Source organism: Esox lucius, chromosome 17 (genome assembly GCF_011004845.1).
Source record: "Esox lucius isolate fEsoLuc1 chromosome 17, fEsoLuc1.pri, whole genome shotgun sequence".
Lineage (NCBI taxonomy): Eukaryota > Metazoa > Chordata > Actinopteri > Esociformes > Esocidae > Esox > Esox lucius.
Genome location: NC_047585.1, coordinates 39,120,484 through 39,146,544, shown reverse-complemented (window position 1 = coordinate 39,146,544; position 26,061 = coordinate 39,120,484). Strand labels below are relative to the sequence as shown.

Genomic DNA, 26,061 nt, shown 5'->3' with positions numbered 1-26,061 from the left:
CTGCCTGGGTGATCAAGGCTTATGCCTCTGTCACACCAAATATGCCATTGGAAATGTACATTTGGTGTGGTCGAGGCATTAACAAAAAGGGAGCTGATGCACCATGAAATGTTTAGCCACCGGTAAAGGTGTCTCAGCTGAACCAATATGGGTTCTCAGAAATTGCACCGATGTGTGCCACAGGTCATCAAAACCATTTTCAAACCTGGAATTTCCTTGCTAACTGAGGAACGATGGTTATTCTACTTATATTGTATGCACATATAAACAACATACTACACATCCAGCTCAAAATGGGTGGTTTACATAAAGAGTTTTGATTCACTAAAGTCCTGTTCAGAATCTTTAAACTACGAAATTGATGTTAGGGAACCTTGCTAAATCTGTCATTCAGCAAGTCTCTCACTCACTCACTCACTAACTCATTCACACAGACACAAAGCCAGGTGGCGTAATGATGACTGCCAGACCTGACTAGGTTAACTCAAGAGAGCAATCTGAAATATGAGCTTCCTGTTAGAATAACTCAGTTATCCCAAGTGTCCTTGTCCAGTACACACTTTGTGAGACGTTTACAGTCTGTGAGACTGTTATAAAAATGATAATTTCCTGTTCAAAGTCCCTTTTGCTGTCAGAATGTTTTCCATAGGTCTATAGCAATTCTGTGGACAACCAATCTTATGAAGGAATAGTCCATTTGGGTGACAAAGACAAATGTAGACGGCTAATTTGTTATTTTTATTGCCTAACCTTTATTAATTCTCCATCTCATCCTAGTGAAAATGACTCTCATCTCATAATCAAAGGTCAAGGCAGTGAGATAGTTCTGAAAATTGAATGCCATCGCCAGAAGTCGACTCTACGACGCCCTCTGTCGACGTTACAAGGTGTTGGCGCAACACATGGCAAGCGCCTCTTGCTCGCACCCCATTCGCTCATATCGAGGCTGGCTTCTCCCTGGAAGCCTCCGGCTGAGCTGCATTCCTGTCCATTCACACGAAGGGAGCAGCCGTGGTGAGCACGCTAGTACTCCGCGACAAGAGTGGAAATGTCCCCAAGTTTTGGAATTTAACCATGGCAAGGATATCTAATCCAAGGATCACTTGAATTTGTAAGTAGAGCTACCTAGAGGAGTTGGTGCTATGTTGTTTGAACGAGATATAAGGTTATTTTGGGTTAAAACATTTGGGTGGTTTCTCCCTTATGTTGCGAGTTTCGCCGTCGGAGTATTTTTCGTCTTACTATTCACGTTGTGTCTGATTTTCCAGGAGTTTGTGAAGAAAGAATGATCGAAACATAACCTTTGGGTTGTCTTAATTGTCGTTTGTGGGGTTACCAAAGCGCAACCCGTGTATATAGCCTTGAATGGAACTTCGTAAACGGTTTTCGAACTGATGTCATGCGCTTCGAACTGTTATTCTATGTAGATCAACCAGTTCAAGTTGATCAAAACCGAATTCGGAGTGGAAAACTGCGGATAATAGAGCGTTGGCAACGGTTGTTTGTCAGTGTGTGGATGTATCCGTCAGCAGAAGTATCATTTAATATTACAAATCTAGCCTAATTGTGCGCTATTTTATTGCGGAATTCTCCCCGGATTTATTCTACAAGCTTTCCTAAAATCCTTATTTCTATGAATGCATTTTTTTCTATATGCTATTTGATAAACGTTAAATGAAAATTAATTTGTTACCTCGTTGCAAAAGGAATGCTGTTGCATTGCCTATTTGAGAAGGAATGCCTTAGACTACATAATTATAGGTATTCACTGAGAGACAGACACTGTCGGCGGGCAAACAGTCTTTCTTGGGCGGTGAGTGGGGAGGCATGTGTGTGGCTCGTGCATGCCTTTATATTGAAATTCGTGGCATGCGCTACATAGGATACCTTTTTTTCCTAGTCGTTTTATGCTAGGCCTACTAAATGGACAGAACAGAGTATAAGATTTCTCATGGGACACGGTGCAGCTTTGTAAAAAAAAAAATCGATACCCCTATTGGCTTTAAAATAATTAGAAATGCTGTTGCATGGTGTGTGAAAAAGAGCGTTAATCTGCTAACGAATCATTGGCCATTTGTAGGCTCTGTTATACGACTGCAATTTACATTTACTATTAGAATGATGAGGGTTGTCTGGATGGGTTGGTTCAACGCATCGGATGTCATCAAATACGCACTCATAGGCTGCATTATTGGATTTCATTTAACAGTTTTCAAAGTAATTGTGAGAACCCCCACTTCCTCCGTTATTTTCCTTGATCAGTTTGAATTTGAAAACGTTATCATTTAAATCCGTGTGATGTTATTGTGAATGTCTCAATCAGCGTAGGCTGGGATTTGTCTTGTTGGCCCCCAGTTTTATTTTTAGCTTTGTTGTTTAAAGATAACGACCCTGGTCGTTACCCTTGGTAAATGATAAAGGATCTTAAACGTGATGTACATTTGTGTTTAGTAGGAAGTAGCCTACTAGTTAAATGTATCTGAGTCTAATTTGTCATCGTATCCAGTTTGATTCTGCACGTAAATTAATGAATGTAAGACGGACCAGTGGGTGTCTCAGAAAAGGTGTGAGAATCCACTGCGAATGGACTGTTACGTTCAAAGCTAATGACAGCTGCAATTTTTCATAACCGTACATGGAGCGCTCCATTCAAACTATATGCAATATATCTTCTCGCAGTGACCAGTGCCAACGGTGTAGCTGAATGAATGACACTTGGATAGGAATGATTCTCGCGTGCTGGATAATTATTATTTTTTTCAACCGCTGCCCCGCCTTCACACATCGTGCTCTAAATAAATCTGCATGTTTTGCCAAGTTGTAATACGACACGTTGAACCCAAAGTTTTGCTTGATAACTGCGACGTCTGGTAAGGTTATATTTTTCTGTGCAGTTAAAGCAGCAGTGGTTAGCCCGTACCTGCGAATCCTTTTGAAGGAATCGTGTTTTTATCACTCAGCTTGACCTATCTTCATGATTGCGTAGATTCTCATGTTTCTTCGCGTGTCCATAGTGTGGCATAACTAAGCCAGAAAAAGTATTAAGATCAGTCCACCTTCTGTGTTACGCTACAAAACTCCCTTGAACAGAACAATTTGTACAGGTCCTACTGTACCGGGCAATTGCCAGGACTAGCTCCAAATCTTCGACGTTCTGCCGATATTTCACTGCAACAAGGAATTACCATCAACATATACACACCAGCTGCAGTTTACCTACTGTCTAACGTGATTCACTGGGGCTCCGGGCTATGTGCCGTGACTTAAGTCAGTACTTCCCTCCAGTGTAACCGCTATTGCTGGTGCGCGTGCGTGTGTGGACTAGGCAGAAGACGGCTCCTTTCACAGCCCCTTTGACTGGCAGACATTTTAAATCGGTGTGACAACCTCATCCTGAGGCATTTTTTTCCCTCTTTCTCTCACTCCCTCTCTTTCGCTCCCGCTGTTTCGGTGCCTCTCTCCTTCTCCCACTGCCACCTTGCTCCCTCTCTCTCATTCTCTCAGTCACGTCCTACTGTCTCCCTTCACCTCTCCCTCCCCCTCCTTCTCTCTGTCTCTTTTCCCTCCTTCCTCCTGTCAGGGCAGGGCAGTTTGTTTCTACCTCTGCGGAATGCCTGGGTTTCCATCAGCAGGGTGGCTGTATTGCTCTGAGTTCTGACACCCTGGCAAGATTCCCCCAGATTCTGAATCACTGCTTTCTCCTCTCTCCATTCTGACTTCTCTTAATTGTGGGTTTCGGCTCATTTAGACAAATCCACGGTTGTTCTGGTCCAATTCGCGGTGGTGTCCGTGATGTTACCCCGGCTCGCCTTCCCAGGCTGCTCTGTTCAGGCTCCCCCTGGGCTCTCTTCTGCCGGAGTGTAAAGACGAGACCTTCTCTTGCCAGTGTTAGGTTCAAGGTTCGAAGAAAGTGGCAGCGGGACGACATGCAAGTGGTTTAATTTCCCCTTGAAGATGATTGAGGTTTTCCTCAATAGAGAGTAATTGAATATCTGCTTTCCCTTTACATGCTGGTGGAGACGCAGTGTTTTTTTTATGTCTTTCGCTGGGCTTATGTGGGCTAAAGAGGCAAAGCTATGAGGTGGGTTGTGGTTTTGCTTCTGTCTCCTGCGTCTTTATTCCTTCCTCCACTTTTTCCCTTTCTCCACCTCTTTTTTTCTGTGGATGCCCCCCCCGTCTTGCCTTCCATCCTCTTATTCCCTTTTGCTTCTCTGCCTGTAGTATCTCTTTTCGCACACACTATCACTGTCTCTCGCTTCCCCTCTCTCTCTCTCTCGCTCTCTCTCTCTCTCTCTCTCTCATATCTGAATTTAAATTTTGGCATGATATGAGTCCATATATGACCAAATATCATTTGGAGGTATCTATTTATTTACAATATAACACAGTTGAAACAATAATACACAGAACACTTCAGGCTGTGGGCTGACATTATTCCATAATAGACTCCCACACCATGTGATTAATCATCTTACGGAAGAAATTCACAAGTCGTAATTCCAGTTCTATGGTTGGAGGTGTTTGGTTTGATGTCAAATTTAACAGCAAGGTTATTGCAGTGTAGGAAACAAAGGGTTGGTCGAGTAAATTCCCTATGAAAAGAGGTTACATTGGAAGAGGTGATACATATCAACACATAATTTAAAATAGGTTCTCTGGCACTGCACACTCCGATGAGAAAACACGATCTACACCTTCACACTGATACTAGCAATGCCGTGGAAAACATTTGGTTTGCCCTAGCTCAGAGCATTTGCTATGCTAAATGGTATTTAGCCCCTGTTAGGCAGCTACATAATAGTTAGCAATTAGTGGTTATTGTTTTAGGCACTGCCAACCAATCCTAAAGCCAACTAACTGTCTTTTTTCAGTGCGGACGGTGGAACGTCTAACTGTATGATTACAGGAAACGTGGATTCATATTAAGAAGCATTGTGGAACTCTGGGTTCTTTTTAGAGGTCTGTTGAATGTATGCATTGATAGCATGCTGACAGAACCAGGCAGGAGAAACTGTTGCCTGAGTGACAGGGGGTGGGGATCATGCTGGAAAATAGGTAAGGTGGGAGGGATTTATTTTCTGTAGGGCACACAGGGATAGGCTGAGCTGACACCTCAATTACAGGAGGCATGAGGGTCATGAACTTAGCAGTTTGATGAAAGAGATCAAAATAAGATGTTTTGATTTAGGTTGCTACTGACCAGAACGGGCAACCAATTTTTGGTGAAAATGTTTTACTTGCACCTCAAAGTCAAAAGGTGGCAAAATCTGTTTAAGTGGTCACAGAATAGATCCCGGTAATTATTAAAACATTAATCAAGAGAAGAAAAATACATGTAAAACTTCAGTGGCATAAGACCTGCTGGCTTTTGAGCTGTCAAACTCTGTCCCTCACAGGCATACAGTGGATATAAAGGTTACACACCCATGTTAAAATGCCAGGTTCTTGTGATGTAAAATAATGAGACAAAGATAAATCATATCAGAACTTTTTCCACCATTAATGTGACCTATAACGTGAACAATTCAATTGAAAAACAAACTGAAATCTTTGAGGGGGGAAACATTTAGGTTTTATTATAGCACTCAGTCTTTTTGGGTAGGTGTCTATTAGCATGGCACATCTTGACGTGGCAATATTTGCCCACTCTTCTTTGCAAAAGCGCTCCAAATCTGTCAGATTGCGAGGACATCTCCTGTGCACAGCCCTCTTCAGATCAGCCCACAGATGTTCAAATGGATTCAGGTCTGGGCTCTGGCTGGGCCATTCCAAAAGCCATGCTTTTGTGGATTTGGATGTGTGCTTTGGGTCGTTGTCGTGCTGAAAGGTGAACTTCATCTTCAGCTGTCTAACGGACGCCTGAAGATTTTGTGCCAAAATTGCCTGGTATTTGGAACTGTTCATAATTCCCTCCACCCTCACTGAGGCCCCGGTTCCCGGTTCCCTCCACCCTCACTGAGGCTGCTACCACCAAGCTTCACTGTGGGTATGGTGTTCTTTGGGTGATGTGCAGTGTTGTTTTTGCGCCAAACATACCTTTTGGAATTATGGCCAAAAAGTTCAACCTTGGTTTCATCAGACCATAACACATTTTCCCACGTGCTTTTGAGGGAATTGATGTTTGTTTTTGCAAACCTCAGCTGGGCTTGGATGTTTTTCTTTGTAAGAAAAGGCTTCCTTCTTGCCACCCTACCTGCAATTCCTGCAGTTCCTTTAATGTTGCTGTAGGCCTCTTGGCAGCCTCCCTTACCAGTTTTCTTCTAGTCTTTTCATAAATTTTGGAGGGACGTCCAGTTCTTGGTAATGTCTTTTTTGTGCCATATTTTCTCCACTTGATGATGACTCTCTTCACTGTGTTCCATGGTATATCTAATGCTTTTGATTTTGTTTTTTGACCCTACTCCTGACTGATATCTTTCAACAATGAGATCCCTCTGATGCTTTGGAAGCTCTCCGTGGACCATGGCTTTTGCTCTGAGATGCAACTAAGAAAATGTCAGGAAAATCCTACTAGAACAGCTGAACTTTATTTGTGATTCATCAGAGTCCCTTTAAATGATGGCAGGTGTGTAATGACTTCTATTTAACATGAGTTTGAAAGTGATTGGTTAATTCTCAACACAGCCACATCCTCAGTTCTAAGGCGGTGTGCACACTTAAGCAACCAGGTTATTGTAAGGTTTTTATTTTTCATTTTCCCCGCTTGAAGATTTCAGTTTGTTTTTCAATTGAATTGTTGACATAATAGTTCCAATTAAAAGTGGAAAAAGTTCTGACATGATTTATCTTTGTCTCCTTCTTTTACATCACTAAAACCTGGCATTTTAACAGGAGTGTGTAGATTTTTTATATCCACTGTAGTGGGCTGTGGAGCCCGAGACCTTAGTCTACCTGAGGTAGCCTATTCTCATTTGAGAGGTCTTTGAAACATTGACTAATGGTCTCAAATTAGGGAACACCACACACTAATTGATTTCAATTTTGTCAGGAAAATCAGCAGTGTCTCAGGTTCTGCTGTGGTGCAGTGATTTCACAGGCTTTTCTCTACAGGGAACCAGGTTTTCCTGTGTCTACTCCCTTACTGAAAGCTTTGCTCACTGATCCTGTAATTTATCAAGGTTTATCTAAGACTTTGATCAGTAACCATGGTCAAATATTTTGCCATGTGCAGTCGATTAAAGGCCAGACAGCGCTGCATTTTGATTGGTGTTTATTTCCCAATAGGTAATGTAGTTTTGTTTTGGCTGTTGTAATTAGGTTTGTCCTGATTGGTTGGATGTTCTTGCCCTGAGGCCTCAGTGTCTTAGCAGAACAGGTTGGTGAACTCAGGACCAGTCAAGGCAATCTTTGTGGAACTACTGCCATTGCCGGGCTTAGTAACAATATGCAAGGTGGTCGCTGTATTTTATGTTTGGAAGTTAAATTGCGGTTTTGATTTTAATGTTAGTGGATATTGGTCCGATTCTGCCCTGCATGCAGTGCTTGTACTCCTGGACATGTCGGATAATGTTACATTGTCTGACAATCTGTGTCTCTCTCATTAATTTCAAGGGCTTTATTGACATAGAAAACATTTGTTTGCATTTCCAAAGCAAGTGGAAAATAGTGATCAAATTAAAATGACAAATAGAAATCTAAGTAGGCATTAACATTACACGCACATTTTCAATGAGAAATACATTTCAAGTGACACATTATTAGCTTCGTGTTGTAACAATGTGCAAACAGTTAGAGTAAATACATACTGGTCATGTTTTTACAATGCTGTTTGCGCTAGACTCGTGGCCCCTTTTTCTCAGCCCTCGCACTCTCTCTCCCGCTCTCTCCCTTGCACATGTGCTCTCACCCCCTTCCCTTATTTGAAGGCTGTGATTCCCTCTCTGGGCAGTATAAGCATTGTTATGTAGAGATGTAAGGCCTGTCTGACTAACCGACCTACAGACCATGGCAGTGTGCCATCAGGCAGCCTGATGCACAGGACCACAATGCATTGCAGCTAGTTCTACCCCTGTGCTAATGCATCCTGTAGATGGGATGCCAGAAATGGTGGTAAAGATTGAGGTATTAGAATCCCATGTTAAATAACCCCACTAATGAAAACATGTTTTAAGGTAGCCAGTTTTATTTCTTATATATATTTTTTTCAAAGCCTGTGTTTTTTCTCTCTCTCTATGTCACCTGTTCAACCATGATGTCTGCTATGTATTATGTATTTTCTCACCTTTCCCAGTTTATTTGAATCGCTGGGTTTTAACCATTCTTCTAAGGACACCTCCGCCCGGCTTCCGTCTCAACACAGCCTGCTGAAATGAAAGCTGCTTGGGCCTGTTTTTCGAGCAAGCACAGAAAAGGGCGCGCACATCAAGACACCTGAAATAATACATTAGAACTCTATAATTTTGTCACTATCAAAATCCCACCACTCCGTAATCTGTCTGCAAAAAAATCTAATGGCTCAACAAACACACATACTGTTTCCGAGACCATTCTTATAGTTAGCCTCGATTCAAAGAGTTGTAGACCCATGTTGCTGAAAGGTAGAATAGTTGTGAGAGGACCAAGCTGTGCGATTGGTCTGATTCTATGTCATTCTAAGTCAACCCTCCGGGGAGGGAGGGTGTTTAAGTGGACCAACCCAGTATGACCCTGACATTCCCTGTGATGTCACAGCCTCTCCCTTCTGAGAATATTAGATGGTTTAATCCCTCCAGTTCTGCATGTGGTTGGAGTTACAACCTACACAGCTGTTTAACACACCTTCGGACGTAGTAAGGACTTCAAAGAACACTCCTGCCAAAGGTTGCTATGGAAGCGTCTAGGTTGCCGGGTAAAGTTGGGGTTAGTAGCAACTTAAAACTCTCTTCATGATAAAAGAAATTGTGAGAAATAGTTGTCGTTGTTAAATTCGGGAGTTCACTGTCATCCTAAATTACAATACATAATTATTGTAAAACGTGTCGTATCGTTGGTTTTACACCAATTTCCCCTTTTTGAACTGTTTACATTACTACAGTTTACAAGCTTATTTAAATAAATGACGTATTCCTGAGACTGGTGAGGTTAATGCAAAAGTGTAATAATCATCAGTACATACTGGGGTGTTTAAGTCGCTAAACAATCTGGTTAAAAAAGGATTTCAGTTGTGTTAGTATAAAGTGTTGGTCATGCCTATTCATAGCCTGCCTCTACTACGGTACAATAGCATCTACTGCAGTACAAAAGCCTCAATAGATATTGTCATTTTTGGTACGTTATACATTTTGTATGGAACTCATCAAATCTGATCCCAGCTCCCAATAATTTTTACACTTGTTTATGTTAGCTGGTGTGCTTCAAGTCTTCGTCGTGGCTTGAGGGCCTTCTAAAGGGAATTGACAGAGCCTGACACCAAAATGGCCCACCAAGTCACAGACATGTTTAAAACATTCCATTATGACTCTTGATGAACAGGTCTCATGCTTCCCCATCACAAGGTTATTGGGGTTAATCAAATCTAATTCAGAAAATGAAAGTGATTCCCCAAAGGAAACATTAAATACATAAACATCCGTGGCATCCCAAGAGTATTGGCACACGTGCATTTCCTTCAGATAACTTGGATCGTCCCTAAAAATAAATGAAAAAGAACTGTGAGCAAACTCTTCCTATATCCATGAATATGCCTCCTACGTCTTTATACACTGCTTGTGCAAACTGCTCCAGTTCTCCCCGATTTGAAGCTCTCTTTTTACCGAAAAGCTCTGATTTGGTCTCCTCTGTCCACAGGAGATCTCAGAAGGATCGTGGTATGTTCAAGTGTTTTGGCAAATTGCTTTCAGTTCCGTATGTCTCTTTTAGCAGTGGGTGTCCTAATAAAACAACCCTCCATCAATACATTGGTGACAGATTGAAACTATTTGACCTCATGTCTGAAGCTCATACCTGTTCCAGTCGATCGAAGTACTTTCTCCCTCCAACAAACAAACCTTTGCTCCGATCTTCCATCAAGTTTCTCTTGCGGCCACACCCAGGGAGATGTAGTCATAGCCTTGGGATTGTATATGCTTAGCTACAGTTTTGTGACCTCATTGCGGCATACAAAGTGACACAAAACAGAAGTCCTTTTCTCTATTCAGACAAAGTGTAGTTTCTGTATTGCAACCTACATGAGGTGAGTTCTTTTCCAGAGTTGAGGAGAATCAAATTATTTCTAACTGCTTCTAGATGGTGCCAGAAACATTATTCAGGCAATTTTAGGATTTGCTTGTGGAATGAGCTAATGATTAGTAAATTATTCAGATTATTTAGTTTTGTTGCACTGCAAACCAAAGACATACGTAAGTGCATACCAAGACCAAAATTTGAATTTCAACAGCTTCCTTGGAGAAATCCTGCATTATTTGAATTAAGTCCATGGGTGCCAATGTTTTTTCACTGTACTGGACTAATATAGACTACAGTAAGTAAAATGCAGTTATAGGTATTTTTGCTGGCCTTCGGTTGTTTGCGGTGCTAATGCGAGTCTGTCATCCACTTCAGGCCTTTTGTTTGGTTTGTAAATACGTGCCGACGTGGGGGAGATGATACTCTGAGTGCCTCTGTATACCATGTTCCTGAGCACAGGGTGATGGGAAACGCGAAACAAACTGACCCAAACAAAGCCTCAGCGAAGCTCCGTGTAATGACAAACTCACTGCACGTTGGAGTGTAATGGGGAGTTGTTCACATGAGCACATGGGAATGTATTGGTGTGATACTGTCAATGACACTCCAGGCTCATGTCCAACTTACGTCTTATCTTGGTCTCTTCCTCCCCTCCACTCTATGCAGGGCAGCACCTGCCTTGGCCTTCTCTCCCCTCTCTCGTCTTCACTCTCCTTTTTTTCTGTACCGTGGGGAATTTGAATAATTCACTAGCCTGCAGTGGCAGCCTGTAAATAAGACTAATAGAACGCCCTGCCAGTCCTTTAAGAGAGCCACTTGCCCAGGAAAAGCATGGCCGCCGGCGAGTCCGTAAATCAGGTATAGTGACGTGGCGGGGAGACGGCACTCATCCGCTCCTGTTAGCAAAAAGGGAGGGAGGCTCATTTGAGGGGAGGTCAAAAGCGCTATTTTGCCCTTAGGCTATGTGTGCGTTTGTGTGTGTTTGTGTGTGAGAGGCAGCGAGCTAGAACATGGAGAGATTGTGGAATTGTACACATGCACACCACCCACTCTGAAGTCAACACCTGCATGTGTTTACCAGATGTGGATAAGTGTTCATTTATTCATTTTGTTTACTGCCTGTTTTCCTCTGAGTGCTTGGTACTCCTCAGGAGTGGAATACTTCGGGCAAGTTGGCCTTGTGTGTGTGTGTGTGTGTTTGTGTTTTTGTTTGTGGTGTGAAAATTGCCATGTGTGGGCCTTAACTGGACAGAGCGATGGTTATCCAAAGCTAGCTGTGTGTCGTGGTTAATAGGACTATTCGTTCCAGAGGTTGAGACTTGGCTGTAGCCACAAACATTTTTTTGATTGCAATAAACTGAAAGAGTTAACGTTTTTATTTTAGCTCCCAATAATGTAGATTGCATACACTAGTTCACATTCCGGGCTCTCACCTCAATAGTGATTTTTTTTCCCCCCCCGCCCCTAATCTCTGCCTGTGTTATGTTTCTTGACTTGAGGAATAGCTGGAATTCCTGGCAGTCCTTGGTCTGCTGAGCCAGCTCTAGATGAACTGCAGACAAGGGCCCGGTGGTCGGAGGCGGAGTGGTTGGAAGGTGCTTAGCCTACATTGTGGAACAAAGCCTATACCCTCATTCCAACTAAACTGAAGTGGCGCTAAACTCCAGTCCTGGCTTCTCACTCCACGTGATGTGCAAATTTCTGTTCACGAGCCCCTCCTACGCGGTCATCAGGCCCTTAAGCAGCGGAATCAGACTCTTGTAAGCGCGGGACCCGAACAAGACTGTTCACACCCTGGGGGGCCTTCCGGCCGGAGATTGCTCCCTGCACGAGGGCATGAAGGCCGACATTACCCACAAGTCCATCTGTCTTTCTCCAGCCCCCTTTGTCGGCGCACTCTTTTGTCAGTGTGTGAAAGGGTTAAAGAGATGGGAAAGGATGAGCCCATGACCAGTCTTGCTCCTATTGTCGGCTGTGGAGTAGCGCAGCATGTTCACCACAACCTCCCACCCCCCCCGGGCGACCACTAATAGGCCTGCGCTTTCCTCTCCCTGACGCGAAGCAGTGCCAGCCGTTCCCGTTGGTTCACCAGTCCGTCACATTGTTTTGTCAAAAGGGCACTTCCGATTTAATCTGATCGTCTGCCCCCGTCATCAATCCCATCACCTTCATACTAGCTACGGTTTGAATGTGTAACTTTCAAACAGGAACCTGCAAGTAGGGAATGTCGGTGTGTGTGTGTGTGTGTGTGTGTGTGTGTGTGTGTGTGTGTGTGTGTGTGTGTGTGTGTGTGTGTGTGTGTGTGTGGTTTTCACTGTCCGTCCTAGTAAAAAACATGAAACATGAACCTGAATAGAGCACACGCAGTACGTGCTGTGGGTCTGCGATGATGGGATTGGGGAGACAATAGGAACTGAAATCCAACCGTGTGTCGGCCAATGTTTTCAGGACTTCTCAAAGCTCTGTGTTGTTCCTCCTCTCCAGGGAAGCATGCTTCAGGATCATAAAACTCCCTCCCTCTTCTGTAGCTTGTTAAGTGAAAAGCCAGTCCATCCATGTTGTGCAGAACATTGGCCACTCTAATTCCTTTGCCAGACCTGGGGGATACCACTACACTCTGCGGTTGGTGTGGGGGCTATAAGCCCCCCCCCCCCCCCCCCCAACCCCCTGGGGAGATGAGCTAGCAGGCAAGCCTTGGGACTGGAACACTGGGAATCATTATTGCTGGCGAGACAATGTGGCAGTGGGGGAGGGGGGCTAAGAAAACACAGAATGGCAGAGGAAGGGTAAGGCGGCGGGGGTCAAAGGTTAGACACATCCCTCTTTAAGGTGGGGGTGCTGGTAGATTTATTTTATTGGCGGGGGAGTGGAGCAGGTCCATCGCTGGGGGTTGTTAAGCTGCTTTGGGAGGGTTGGAGTGGCTTGGTTAAACAGGCCTCCGCATTGCTGTCATGATAGCGCCAGTTGAGCTTGGCGACCTTTGACATCCCTCTCCATCCGTTCTGCGTGCGTGGATCCGTCCATCCCCACGAGCCCACACTTTTCCTCCCTGTTATTCGTTGCTTGATTCAATGGGTCTAGGAGATTTGTCTGGAACGCCCACACCCTGGCCCCGCCCCTCCCCCGGGCTGGTTCAGGAGGCTGCCAGGCGGCCAGTCAGACGCAAACCTGAAGGAATGCAGACTGAGTCGATAGGATTCAGTTCAGTTGAGCCAACGGGTCTTATGCCGAATGCCAAATTCCAATTCAATGGGGTGTGGAACTTGTGACTAGTGAGATGTGTTGAACCGTGTCAGTTTTTCTCTCTCTCTCTCGCTCTCTCTCTCTTTCGCTCTCTCTGTCTTTGTCCTCCTCTCACTCTTCCCCTTTATCCACCATGCTTGTGGAATGCTGTTGTTCCAGTTGATTGGCCGGTCATCCATTGTTTCCAGTGTGTAACCCTTCCTTGGAGGGCCTGCTGTGGCCTTTGGCATGTCACTGGACTCAGAGTAACGCTTGTGTTTGGGGTTTGTGTCAGGCAGAGCGGTGGGGCTTGTGTTGTCAGTGTGGTGAAACGTTGTGAACTTGGCAAATAGAAATGGAATGCATAGATCATCAGAAGACAACCTACATCAAAGACAATCTTATCTGGGTGATACATTTGTGTGAACGTTATGTTACATTCCACTGTGTCTGTTCAGGCGCCAGGATCAACACGGAAGAGATGGGAGTTGTAGGATTTGGCGACTGTCCCTCAGGTCCGCCCAGTTACCGCCGAACAACAAAACATGAATCCAAACTCTTGGTATGATGTCATGATAGGAGCTTTGTTTAAAGGAGCAATAAGCATTTACATTTGTATAGGAGTTAATTATATTGCTGATAATTCTTCGGCAGTATAACTCATTGGCTTATTCCAAATTCTGTACCATTTCAGAAACTCATAGAATACTTTTTACTCCAATGTTTGTACACACAAATGTGAACAAACCTTGTTAGCCTGAAAACATGGTTATGTCATACAGGCCTGTGGTAACAGAACTATACTGTGTATATCACGGACGCATCAGTTGCAGGGAACAATACGTTGTTTTTGTTTCTGCTGCTGATTGCGGCTCTAATAACCCCAACCTAAGCTAGGCCTTTATTTTTTATCCATTCCTATCAGACTCGGACTATTCCACAAACATTCACCTATTTCTTTTCTGTTCTTGGGAACTGAAAGTGTGGTTAGAACCTGACTTTGGCCTGGTTTTTTTTATGCTGGGTTATCCAAAAGGCCGATCTAGTGTCAGGCGGGTTCTAGTTTCAGGACCAAGATGGGAGGAGGTTGTTTGTTAAAGGCAGGTAACAATAAATTTTCACCCAACACCCTCCAGCCTGCTCGGACAAAGAAAAAGGAGCAGAGGATGGAGGAAAGGAGGGGACTTGGTGGTTTAGTTTCATCACTCTTCACAAAGCTCACCGGGAACATTGCTTTGGTGTGTGTCTGTCGATCTGTGTGTATGTGTCTGTCGATCTGTGTGTATGTGTCTGTCGATCTGTGTGTATGTGTGTGTGTGTGTCTGTTAATCTGTGTGTTCGTAACAGGGGGACGGTTGACAGAACTGAGAGAGCTGAGTCAGAGTGGAGTCAAGGCCCCATCCAGTTACAGGAACAGCTGCTGCCACCCTGTTGTCTTCACTGCATTCTGGATGCTAAGCAGATGTTATGGATATTTATTATGTATTTATTATGGATATTTATGTATTTATTATAGATATTTCTGGGGCGGCCACAAACTCGTTTTGTTATTAATTTCCTGATCTCCTCCTGTGCGTGTTTCCTTATCTTGCACAATGTTCTCGTTAAAACAGTACTGATAGTATTAATAAAACTAACAAAGCATTTGTAAAAATAAGGATTTCCTGAAATGCATATAGCAACAGATGTTCTACAAACTGTTTTACTCTTAAGTTTGTAAGGATGCTATTCTTGCTTTGATGTATAATGAAGGAAGAAAACAATGTAAAATAGTATGCTAAAATGCCATTAATATGCTTCAAAGTGTTGGCATTTACCCAGAATTGCAGTAAGCCGGAATAAGTAAAGGTGAGACAGCTGAGAATCTGGTAACAGGCAGATTTAAATATAGCTGGAGTATAGCCTGAAGTACGCCGACAACATCCCCATAATAAACTGAGGATGACTGGGAATGTGTTTTGCTTTTAGTTTCTATAGCATTTAAAAATGTGTGGCTCAATCTCACGATAATGACATTTGTAGCAAACTGCCTTTCTGTTATTGATTAGTATGGATTAGTTGTTGCCATCCTAATCGCTGGGATGAACGTCAATGGATCAATGATCCCCTGGGAGCGAAGAAGTGGAGGCTGCAGGGCGTTTGGTTGCCAGGCCAAGGGCTTGTTTACATCACGAGGGAGAGAATGAATCTTAGTTTGCATAACCACTTCCGTATCATTTGAATTGATGCCGACATGTTTTGGCGGGTACCACTCAGGATTGAGGCTGTCAGTTGCGGGAAAGTCGAGCGGCCGAACTTTGCACAGTCCTGACATGATTGTCTTCATGCTGGCAAATGTGGTGCACGCTGTCTCGGAAGGTGTAGACTTGAGCTGTTGGAGGCGTGGCCTACACTCCAGTAGAGAGTTTCAATAAAAAAAAAAAGTTATGAGCTTGTGCTGATGCGTCCAATTAAAAATGTAACTCGACGAGACAAGGAAGAGAAGGGTTCCACCATGCTAGGAGCCGTGGGTGTAGGCCGATCCATAGCTTTCCTCGTCGGATTCAGAAGTAATCGACGTTGTCAAGGGCTGCCTTGGCAGAAAATTTATTTCTGGCTGCCGATCCTGTGTCTCCTCTGGTCGAGGTAGGAACCTTCACCGGGGAACGAGAGTCCTGTGATTTTCCGTGATGCGGCATGCATGCACGTGTGTGTGTGTGGCTGTGCTTTTAATCAAGGCAGCGTGAGTGCTTACAGCAAAGGCCCACCTCTTAAATGAGTGAGTGCCTCTTCAGTGAAAAGCTGCCCCCACATCTCTCTTTCTCATTCTCTTTCTCTCGCTCTCTCATTTACTCACTCCCCCCCCCGCCTCCTTCTGTCTCTCTGACCTTGCGTCGGCGTGTGTTGGTGCGCGTGGAGTGGATACACTCCACGTCTGCGCGTGTGTGCGTGTGCGTGTCAGCGGTTGAGAGGGAGACTGAGAGGCTGAGCTCCATTTGTTGTGTAAATGCTGCACGCCATTAATTGACTGTTTGGCTCTCTGCCTCTCCTTCAGCAGTTGAACCCTGCCCTCCATGAGATCCCGGGGGTCCCGTCCTGTGTGTGGGGGGCTCCCTTCCCTCTTTCCCTGTGAGGGGTACTGATGGCAGCTTGCCAGGTGAACGATAGCCACCTCTACCCCTCTCTCCCTGCCCCTCTCGCGGTCTTCCGGGCTCTGTAGCGGCATCACAGACTCTGTGTCGTGGATTGTCTTCCTTGTGATGTGAAAGCAAGACCACTGCCAGTATATACATTTCAAAAAAATAATGATTTCGATTTTTTTTTTACCTTTTAAACCGACAATAAATTGTGTGCAAACAAAACCCTGTTCCTGAATTTAAGATCTATATTATGTCATGCGTATTTTGCTTTTAGGAAACTGCTTTAATTCTGGCCATTATAGTGTAGGTGGCCAAGTCTCAAATAAGCTTTTAGAGAAGGCTTACAGAGCTTGTATTTCCACTCAAAGCTGTCCTCATTTTCAGTTATGAAGATGCTCTTCAGTAATAAATGCTTGGCTCCAGTCTGCCTTGTGTGTAATGGCATTTCACAGCCTTTTGACAAGCCTCCTGACTGTGCAGGTGTATTGTGTGTGTGTTTGTGTGTGTGTACACTGGGGAGAATAAGTATTTGATACACTGCCGATTTTGCAGGTTTTCCCACTTACAAAGCATGTAGAAGTCTGTAATTTTGTTTGCAATTACAGAGACGTTTCCTGTAGTTCTTGACCAGGTTTCCACAAACTGCAGCAGGGATTTTGGCCCACTCCTCCATACAGACCTTCTCCAGATCCTTCAGGTTTCGGGGCTAATACGGACTTTCAGCTCCCTCCAAAGATTTTCTATTGGGTTCAGGTCTGGAGACTGGCTAGGCCACTCCAGGACCTTGAGATGCTTCTTACGGAGCCACTCCTTAGTTGCCCTGGCTGTGTGTTTCGGGTCGTTATAAGACGAGCCATGACCCATCTTCAATGCTCTTACTGAGGGAAGGAGGTTGTTGGCCAAGATCTCGCGATACATGGCCCCATAGATCCTCCCCTCAATACGGTGCAGTCGTCCTGTCCCCTTTGCAGAAAAGCATCCCCAAAGAATGATGTTTCCACCTCCATGCTTCATGTTTGGGATTGTGTTCTTGGGGTTCTACTCATCCTTCTTCTTCCTCCAAACACGGCGAGTGGAGTTTAGACCAAAAAGCTCTATTTGACCTTCACATGACCTTCTCCCATTCCTCCTCTGGATCATCCAGTATATACACACACACACCTGCTCAATCAGGAGGCTTGTCAAAAGGCTGTGAAATGCCATTAGACACAAGGCAGAATAACAACAAATATACATGTTATACATTTATTTGCATTTTAATGACTGAAATAAGTATTTTATCCCCTCTAAATCAGAGCTCCCAGGTGTCCTTTATACAGGTAACGAGCTGAAGCACATTAAGGTCATTTTAGGTGGAACTATCCCTTTAAGGATGAGGAAACTGCCATTGCCTTAAACAATGCTAATTGCTAACTAGCTAGCTAGCTGGCTAACGTAATGTTTCGCTTAAGAACTTTGTCTGCCTGTTGTAGCAATATGTGAGCACAAACTTTGGCTGTTGTGTAAGGCAACTGCTTTTTGTGGAAGTCCTAGTTTGCGGACAAGACGCTACTGTATTTGATGCTGTGTGATGAGAACAGGGCCTCTGAGTCAGCAGCACACAAGGGCAGACAGACACGGGCGTGCTCAACTTTGTTTCCCACCGACACCCATTGTATTCCTGAGGTAAACAGTCCGCCGGGCCCTCGGGAGCGGAAAGGCCTAACAAAAACCTGCTGCTCAGGTTTGCCTTAGCTATGCACACAAAGCACTACTGACGATTGGCGTGTCTGGTGAATCACCAAAGAAGACAATGTTAATGTGAAAGTAGGTGGCTTAATGGTAGCCTGGTCAACTGTGCAAACTGACTGTACTCAACACTGTGCCTGCTTGGTACAAGTGAGCGGTTAAATGACTACATTCAAACCTCTTGTTTACCAGGTACACCTCATTAGTATATCTAGCATTCACGGTGCATTGTTAATATGGCTTGCAGTTACATTGCTAGAGATTTACCACACTCTTCAGATAGTTCCCACAGTATCCATTTACTGCCAGTTTGCTAACAACATTACATAAGTTCAGAAAGTATGCAACTTTCTGTAAAGAGCAAACTACTGTTAAACGAGCCCTAAAACGACTTGAGTGCTTGTTCACTGAGATGGTCAAATACAGGACGAATAATTTCAAAAACGTAACATTAGTCCTTTCCATCAAAGTGGAGGTATGGAAATACGCAGAATGCTTTAAGTATTTGTCAGAAAAGTTCTTGAAGAAGCAGTCTGGGACTTGAGCATTTAATTTTTTTTTTTAAACTTGCCATTTTGGCCTTGAGGTGTAGTAGTTCTTTATATGTGAACATACATAATTCCCTGCTCAAAAGTGAGGTTTTGATGATATGGGGCACCACGATAAGCAAGTGCATTAGCTATTCAGGGACATTTTTCCAATAGCACCACTTCTACAACCAGTGGCCGGAAATCACGTACTGCATCTTTAAGTACTGGTTACAAACATCACACATTTTTGCTTAAGAGTTTATTGCCATTTTCATAAAAAATTAATTATATATTTTTTCTTTCTTACACACAAGACAATAGGTGAGGACAATGTATCAGTTAAGCTGATTTATGTGGCTCATACAGCCCAGCAATCAACACATTGATTGAATTATAATGTAATATAAAAAAAATAGTTTAGTTAATCGTTTAGCGCCAGTTAGTCATGTGGGCAGAGCACATGAGAATGCCTGCATGGTGTGTGTGTGGTGTGTTCTGGTGTCCTGCCCACAGCACTGATCTGGTATCTCCGCTCCGCTCACTCCTAAACATTATGCAGAAAAGTTTGAGAAACACATTTTCTCTGAGCATTGTGCGCTCTCTCTCTCTCCAACTCACTTCCTCTCTCTTTCTCTGCATTGCTATCTCTTTGCGTCTCTCTGTCTCTCTGATTGCGCTGTATCTGTCTGGCGGGAGAGTGAAGCCACTGTGTAAAATGTGGTTGTGATTTGCTGTGCAGCCAGAGCTGAGCTAAAGTTATTTCAGCAATGTACTCCCCCATGAACAAGCTCCACCACCACCGCCTTCAGAACTTTAACCGCCATGCACATGAAAGAAAGCTTAGGCTGAGGCCTTCATGACAGAAGAGACAGTTTAAAACCTCCAGCCCATTTGGAAAAAGAGGACCGACAAAAGATGTAGTGAGAATGGTTGGGCCTTAAGACTGTACACACACAGGTGACATGCGGTCTGCGTAGACATTCCCTACCCGGGAGTTTTGGAAGAAATACAAATGTATATTGTGTTCCAAATAGATAGTTTTTTTCTGCAGTGATTATTGATTTGTCCTCATTTTAATTGCACCAAAAATTTCATTTCATTTTTGTGGATTTAATTACAAGAAATACAGTTAGGTTTGTAAATAATTGACACACGTATTGTAATTTTGGCTGTTTACCAACATTTATTGTAGTTGAATATGGGCTTAAAGTGCAGTCTCTCAGTTTTAATTTTAGGGCATTCACATCCAAACTGGAGGAAGCGTTTAGGAATTAAAGTTCTTTAATATATAGACCCACTCTCCTGAAGATAGGCATATTATTATCCAAGTCTAACATAAAGAGAAGACTTCACGAGAGCAAATACAGAGGGTTCACCATAAGGTGCAAACCATTCATAAGCCTCAAGAATAGAAAGGCCAGATTAGACTTTGCCAAAATAAACATCAAAAAATGCCTGTTCTGGAATAGCATTTTTTTGACGGAAACTAAGATCAACCTGTACCAGAATGATGGGAAGAAAAACGTATGGAGAAGGCTTGGAATGGCTCATGATCTGAAGCATACCGCATCATCTGTAAAACACAGTGGAGGCAGTGTGATGGCGTGGGCATGCATGGCTTCCAATGGCACTGGGTCACTAGTGTTTATTGATTTGAATTCTGAAGTGTATAGGGATATATTGTCTGCTCAGATTCTGCCAAATTCAGTGAAGTTGATTGGACGGCGCTTCACTTTATTGATGGACAATGACCCAAAACATACAGCGAAAGCAACCCAGGAGTTTTTAAGGCAAAGTAGTGGAATATTCTGCAATGGCCGAGTCAATCACCTGATCTCAATCTGATCCAGCATGCATTTCACATGCTGAAGCCAAAACTTAAGGCAGAAAGACCCACAAACAAACAACAACTGAAGACCGCTGCAGTAAAGGCCTTGCAAAACCTCACAAAGGAGCAAACCCAGAGTTTCGTGATGTCCATGCGTTCCAGACTCCCAGCAGTCTTTGCCTGCAAAGGATTCTTGACAAAAGATTTAAAATGAACATTTATTTATGATTGTGTTAATTTGTCCAATTACATTTGAGCCCCTGAAATAAGGGGAATGTGTATGAAAATGGTTATATGTCATACAATATTTTTTTCAACCTTAAATTAAGGCTGAAAGTCTGCACTTTTAATTGCATCTAGATTGTTTCATTTCAAATCCATTGTGGTGATGTACAGAGCGTAATAATGAAAATTACTCTGGACCTAACTGCATGTGCGGAGGTGTAGTATTTTGGTTAAACCACTGTACACCACTCCCCCACTAATGTGTGCTGGCTCTGCTCCTCAAAAATGTATGGGGCAAAAGCACTGCTTTTCCCTCTAGTTCAAGGGAATACATCCAATTTTGACAGTTGGCGAATATGTAGTACATTCACATGTTCTTACAAACTGGTATGGAAAAGCACAAGGTCTCTGTGCTTTTGGGGCGTAGTTATGGCGCTTCCTACCAATAAACATTTTACCCCCTGGCTCTCCAGTCCCATGAAAACATCTAGCAAAGCTAGCTGGCCTAGCTAGCTATGGATGTGCCAAATTCATTGTTGAATCTAAAACAATTTTCCACTTTGTCTTTTGAAGAAAAAAAGACACATTTAGTCAAAGGGGAGACAACACCATATTGTATGGCTTTACAACAGTGTAAGGGGCGTTTCCAAAATAGTGTTGAAGATCCGAGAGGCTGTGTGGCTATACATGAAGCTAGCCGGTGCTGTGTGGTAAAGGTCTGGCTACGCTTACTTGAATTATCTGCCAACAGTGATCCAAATTTGTTAAGGATAGGTAAATGGTTTTCGTCTTCAAATAAATTCAATTCACAAATCTTTTTTCTGCAAAAGCTGGTTCATCTCCAACTATGGGTGTAGCCTCCGTATGAAACCGATGATGTGTTATACAAACCTGCTGAGATCGACTTTGTAAAATATTTATTTGAATAAGGAATTGTCCAGGGCCGTCTCAATAGATAGGTGTATGACAGCAACTACAGTACACTTCCCTTTAAAACATGTATGCTTTAGACCTCACCGCACGTCATTGACCCACACACACTTGCTTTAAATCACCACCCACAAATGTGCATGCTAACGCTGGTTTGGAAAGCATGCTGGTAATGAAAAAACTAATTGATTTAGGATTAACCCAGTCAAACCTGTATTTGGAAATTATCAAATTAAAGTTTCAAGGTTATTTTGTTTCAGCTCTTACTGTGTGTTACACAAAATCAAATACTTCCCTGACCAGATGCATCTCCACAGTGGGATAAGGTTTCTCTTTACTAGATCAGGAAATAATAGGAAAATAAATTTTTGTGCTTGGCTAAGATAGCCGTGCGTGGATTAACTCTTCATAACTGAAGAGAAACAGGACAGTTACAGACAGGCTGAGATTGCGTCCGAGACACAGCATATTTTTCTCTCTCTTTGCTTAGACAATATAAACAAATGTTTACTATAAAATATTTAAATGAAATTATACTGCAACTTTCACAGATCAGGCATGCTAACGGTACCTCTGCCACTTTCACAGATCAGGCATGCTAACGGTAACCTGCCGGTTTCACAGATCAGGCATGCTAACGGTAACCTGCCGGTTTCACAGATCAGGCATGCTAACGGTACCTCTGCCACTTTCACAGATCAGGCATGCTAACGGTAACCTCTGCCGGTTTCACAGATCAGGCATGCTAACGGTACCTCTGCCGGTTTCACAGATCAGGCATGCTAACGGTACCTCTGCCGGTTTCACAGAGCGGACGTGCTTACAGTACACCTGCTAGAACCTGATATCCACCTTCCCTACAGTGCGCACACACACACACACACACACACACACACACACACACACACATTCCCAGACATATAGCGACAGGTGCGAATCACACTCACACCCCGAAAGCTAACCTGATCCCAAACCATGACACACACCTACCACAACAACCATTACACACACGTGGATGGAGAGGTGCCGCCGAGGCCCAGCTGAAAAGACTAACTAACCACTAATTAGTCATGGTTGGTTGAACGGCTAAGACCTGTAGTCGCTGACTTCCTGGGGCATCAGAGCAGTGCTGACGGGAAAACTATTTGAGCCCTGGTGCCAAGGATAGAGGACATTCTGCTGCGCCTGTTGTTAATTCCAAACAGGGAGCTTTGTGGTTGTCCAAATACAAGAGGAGGCTTTGCTTACTAGCTACATTCCTTGATATACTGCATACATTTTACATGGCTTGATTCAAAATGGGCCTTTAGAATAACTGCTTCTCAGAAAACACACCCCCATGTAGGTATATATGTACATTCTGAGTCTCTTTTCTGTATTGCCGTTTCATGAAGTATTTATTTGATTCATGCTTGTGTTTTCTGTGTATCTTTTAATTGCCTTAACACAAGATTCAACTCTCCGAGAGACCTGAGTTTGATTCCGGCGCATAGATGAAGGCAAACAAACTACAATTAAATGTTGTTTTTGAACACAGCTGAAAGCCCCAGTTTAGAAAAGTACCTGCTTAGGTGACTAAATGTGGGCTTAGTTGAAACTTACACTGCAACTGGCTCTTTGGCGAATGAGTTCACTCTATGTCTCAGAAGCGTCCTCAGCGCTAAGACATAGCTGTGCATTCCTACAACACCCAGACCGCATCACAGTAAGACTCCCCGATTGAAGCACTGCTTATGCTGAACAGCAGAACAGCAAACTTGCGCAATCTGTCAATCAAACAATTTCATGCCCCAGAGTTCTTTAGAAATCAATGACTGTAGGTTCTCGAAGAAGTGCACATTAATTTTCACTCACATTCACAGCTGGGGGAAATAAATAAGAATACTTGTCTTGCATTGCCGGCAGATGATGGCAGTATCTGCAATTCAATTAACAGTAGCATTTGCATTTGAAATGCTAATACAGCCTTTTCCACAAACTGAGGAGAATTTGGTGTCACTTTGTCTAGTCTGGGATATTCATCAGCTTAGCATAATTGCCAATGCACAAACATGACGCCAGGAGTAATGGAATTATCCATTCTCTAAAGGTCAAAGGAGCGCCTACTTGACACTGCCACACACGGTCAGCACTCCCTTCGGTTGGACAAATTCACATTCTCCCAGACTATTGAACTGCATGTTATCTCACCAGTGTTTTTTTTTTTTTTAAACATTTTTTTTCATCAGACCACCTTTAAAATTCAAATTACATCTTGATCTTGATATTCTGATGAGAGGCACTTTGGAGAAAGAAAGAGCTATTAATGCCAGTCAACTTCTGGTCCCTAGGCACTATGGGTAAAGGTCACTTGATTGCCACTCACTACTTACTCTGAACATTGTGCTGATTTCATTCCTTAAATATTCCACTAGAGAAATATGATATTGAAATTGAATAATTCTTCCAATACACATTGAGGTTAAAGGGAGACTACTGCCAGACAAATCACAGAACTTCATGCTAGTGCCAGAACCACATAGGTTTTACAACACGGAACTGATCATTGAAATTACCCCACCCCCACACCTGTTTACTAAAAGCACATAATACATGTTGTATCAACCCTGTTCCTGGAGAGCTGCCATCCTATTGGTTTTACGTGAATAGTTTCCAGTCTCTCCTCAATTGCTGTGAAATACGTTGAGGGCATTACAGGAATGTATGGCAGAATGCTGGACAGTTTTGACCCTTGAGGCATTTGGAAAACGGTAGGTTATTTGCCTTGGCTGTTTGGGTGATGTGCTACCCCTGCTGCTACCCCAGACAGGCTGTCCAGAGTAGAAGGTGCTGAGAAGGTTGCAGGTAGAAATGTGAGGACTAGAATTGACCTAATGAGCCCGTTCTATGTGGTAGAGAAGTTTGTTGGTCCTCGATAATTGGTGTCTATCTGAACATTCCAGAATGTTTAATCTGGGCCTTTCTTTCACTCTTGCTCACTCACTCTCTCTTGCTCGCTCTCTCTCTCTCTCGCTCACTCCCTCGCTCACTGTCTTACTCATTGTTTGTCTTTCTTGGTCTCTTAATCCACTCATCTTACTTCCTTTATTCTTGTCAGTCATCGTCCCTCTCATCCCCTGAACCACCACCCTCTGCTTATCAGTTTTCATCCTTTGCGGGAACATTTCTTTCATTCCAACGTCTTCTCTTTCCGTAGTTTTGTTTCTATAACAATTTGCTTCTATTCTCCAACGGAACGTCACACACACGCAACACACTTGTTTGTGTTAGTCACAATGTAATTAATTAACCCTTTCTATCGTGTTGAAAGCGTGGCCGGTGGTAATGTGTCCTAACAAACTTGTCTCTTCTTTCTCTGCCTGTCTGTTATGGTGTTAACCGTGCGACTTTCCCTCCCCCTTGTGTTTTTCATCTGACTCACATGGCTGTTGTTACTAATCCTACTGGCCAGACTGGTTAGCCTGGCAGGTTTGCCACTTGGGACTTCCAGAGACAATGGGTTGTGGCCCAAACTACTGTCCCCCCAGAGTGCAAAGGACCTTGGCATGACCCTCGATGACACGCTGTCGTTCTCTGCTAACATCAAGGCAGTGACTCACTCATGCAGGTTCATGCTCTGCAACATTTGAAGAGTACGACCTTCCCTCACTCAGGAAGCAGCACAGGTACTTGTCATCTCATGTACCCTTTGACATAAATCTGCGGTGTAGTCCTGGTACTGGGTTAAAGCACCAGCGGAAATGCGGCATTAGTGGGGCATACAACATGTGCAACCAAACCCCTGCAACTGTTTCAGAATTCAGTGGCCCGCCTGGTGTCGAACCTTCCCAAGTTCTTCCACGTCACCCTGCTTCTTCACACTCTACACTGGCTTTCAGTTGAAGCTCGAATCCGCTTCAAGGCTATGGCTCTGGCTTATGGAGCAACAAGACCAACTGCACCCTACCTTCAAGCAATGCTCAAACCCTACATCCCTAATCGGGCTCTTCGTTCAGCCACTTCAGGGCTCTTGGCTGTTCCACCCCTTCAGGGCAGTTCTAGATCCATGCAGTCAAAACTCTTCTCTTTCCTGGCACTTAAATGGTGAACCAGCTTCCCTTGGAGGCTAGGATAAGAGTCTGTACCTATCTCCAAAAAACATCTGAAAACTCACCTTTTCACAGAGTACAAATAGTTCCACTGCCACTGTTGTAGGTTGTCCTTTGTTAACTTTGTGTTTTATGTTCATTATTTGTATGGTCTTCTTTCCAGCACTGACATTTGCCAATAACCTTTCACTGATTACAATGCACTTTTTACTAAACTGTGAAGTTGTTCTACCTAGCTCTTTGAAAAT

At 43.6% G+C, this 26,061-nt stretch overlaps 1 protein-coding gene across 2 annotated transcripts in view; it reads left to right on the top strand.

Annotated features, from left to right (window-relative positions):
- The first annotated feature begins 954 nt into the window (after positions 1–954).
- The window catches only part of LOC105016750 (plexin-A1), a 193,126-nt gene continuing 168,019 nt past the window's right edge, over positions 955–26,061 (top strand). For both annotated transcript variants that reach the window (XM_010880781.5, XM_010880780.5), the window contains exon 1: positions 955–1,111. The gene's annotated coding sequence lies outside the window, so the exon portion shown is untranslated. The remainder of the gene's footprint in view (positions 1,112–26,061) is intronic.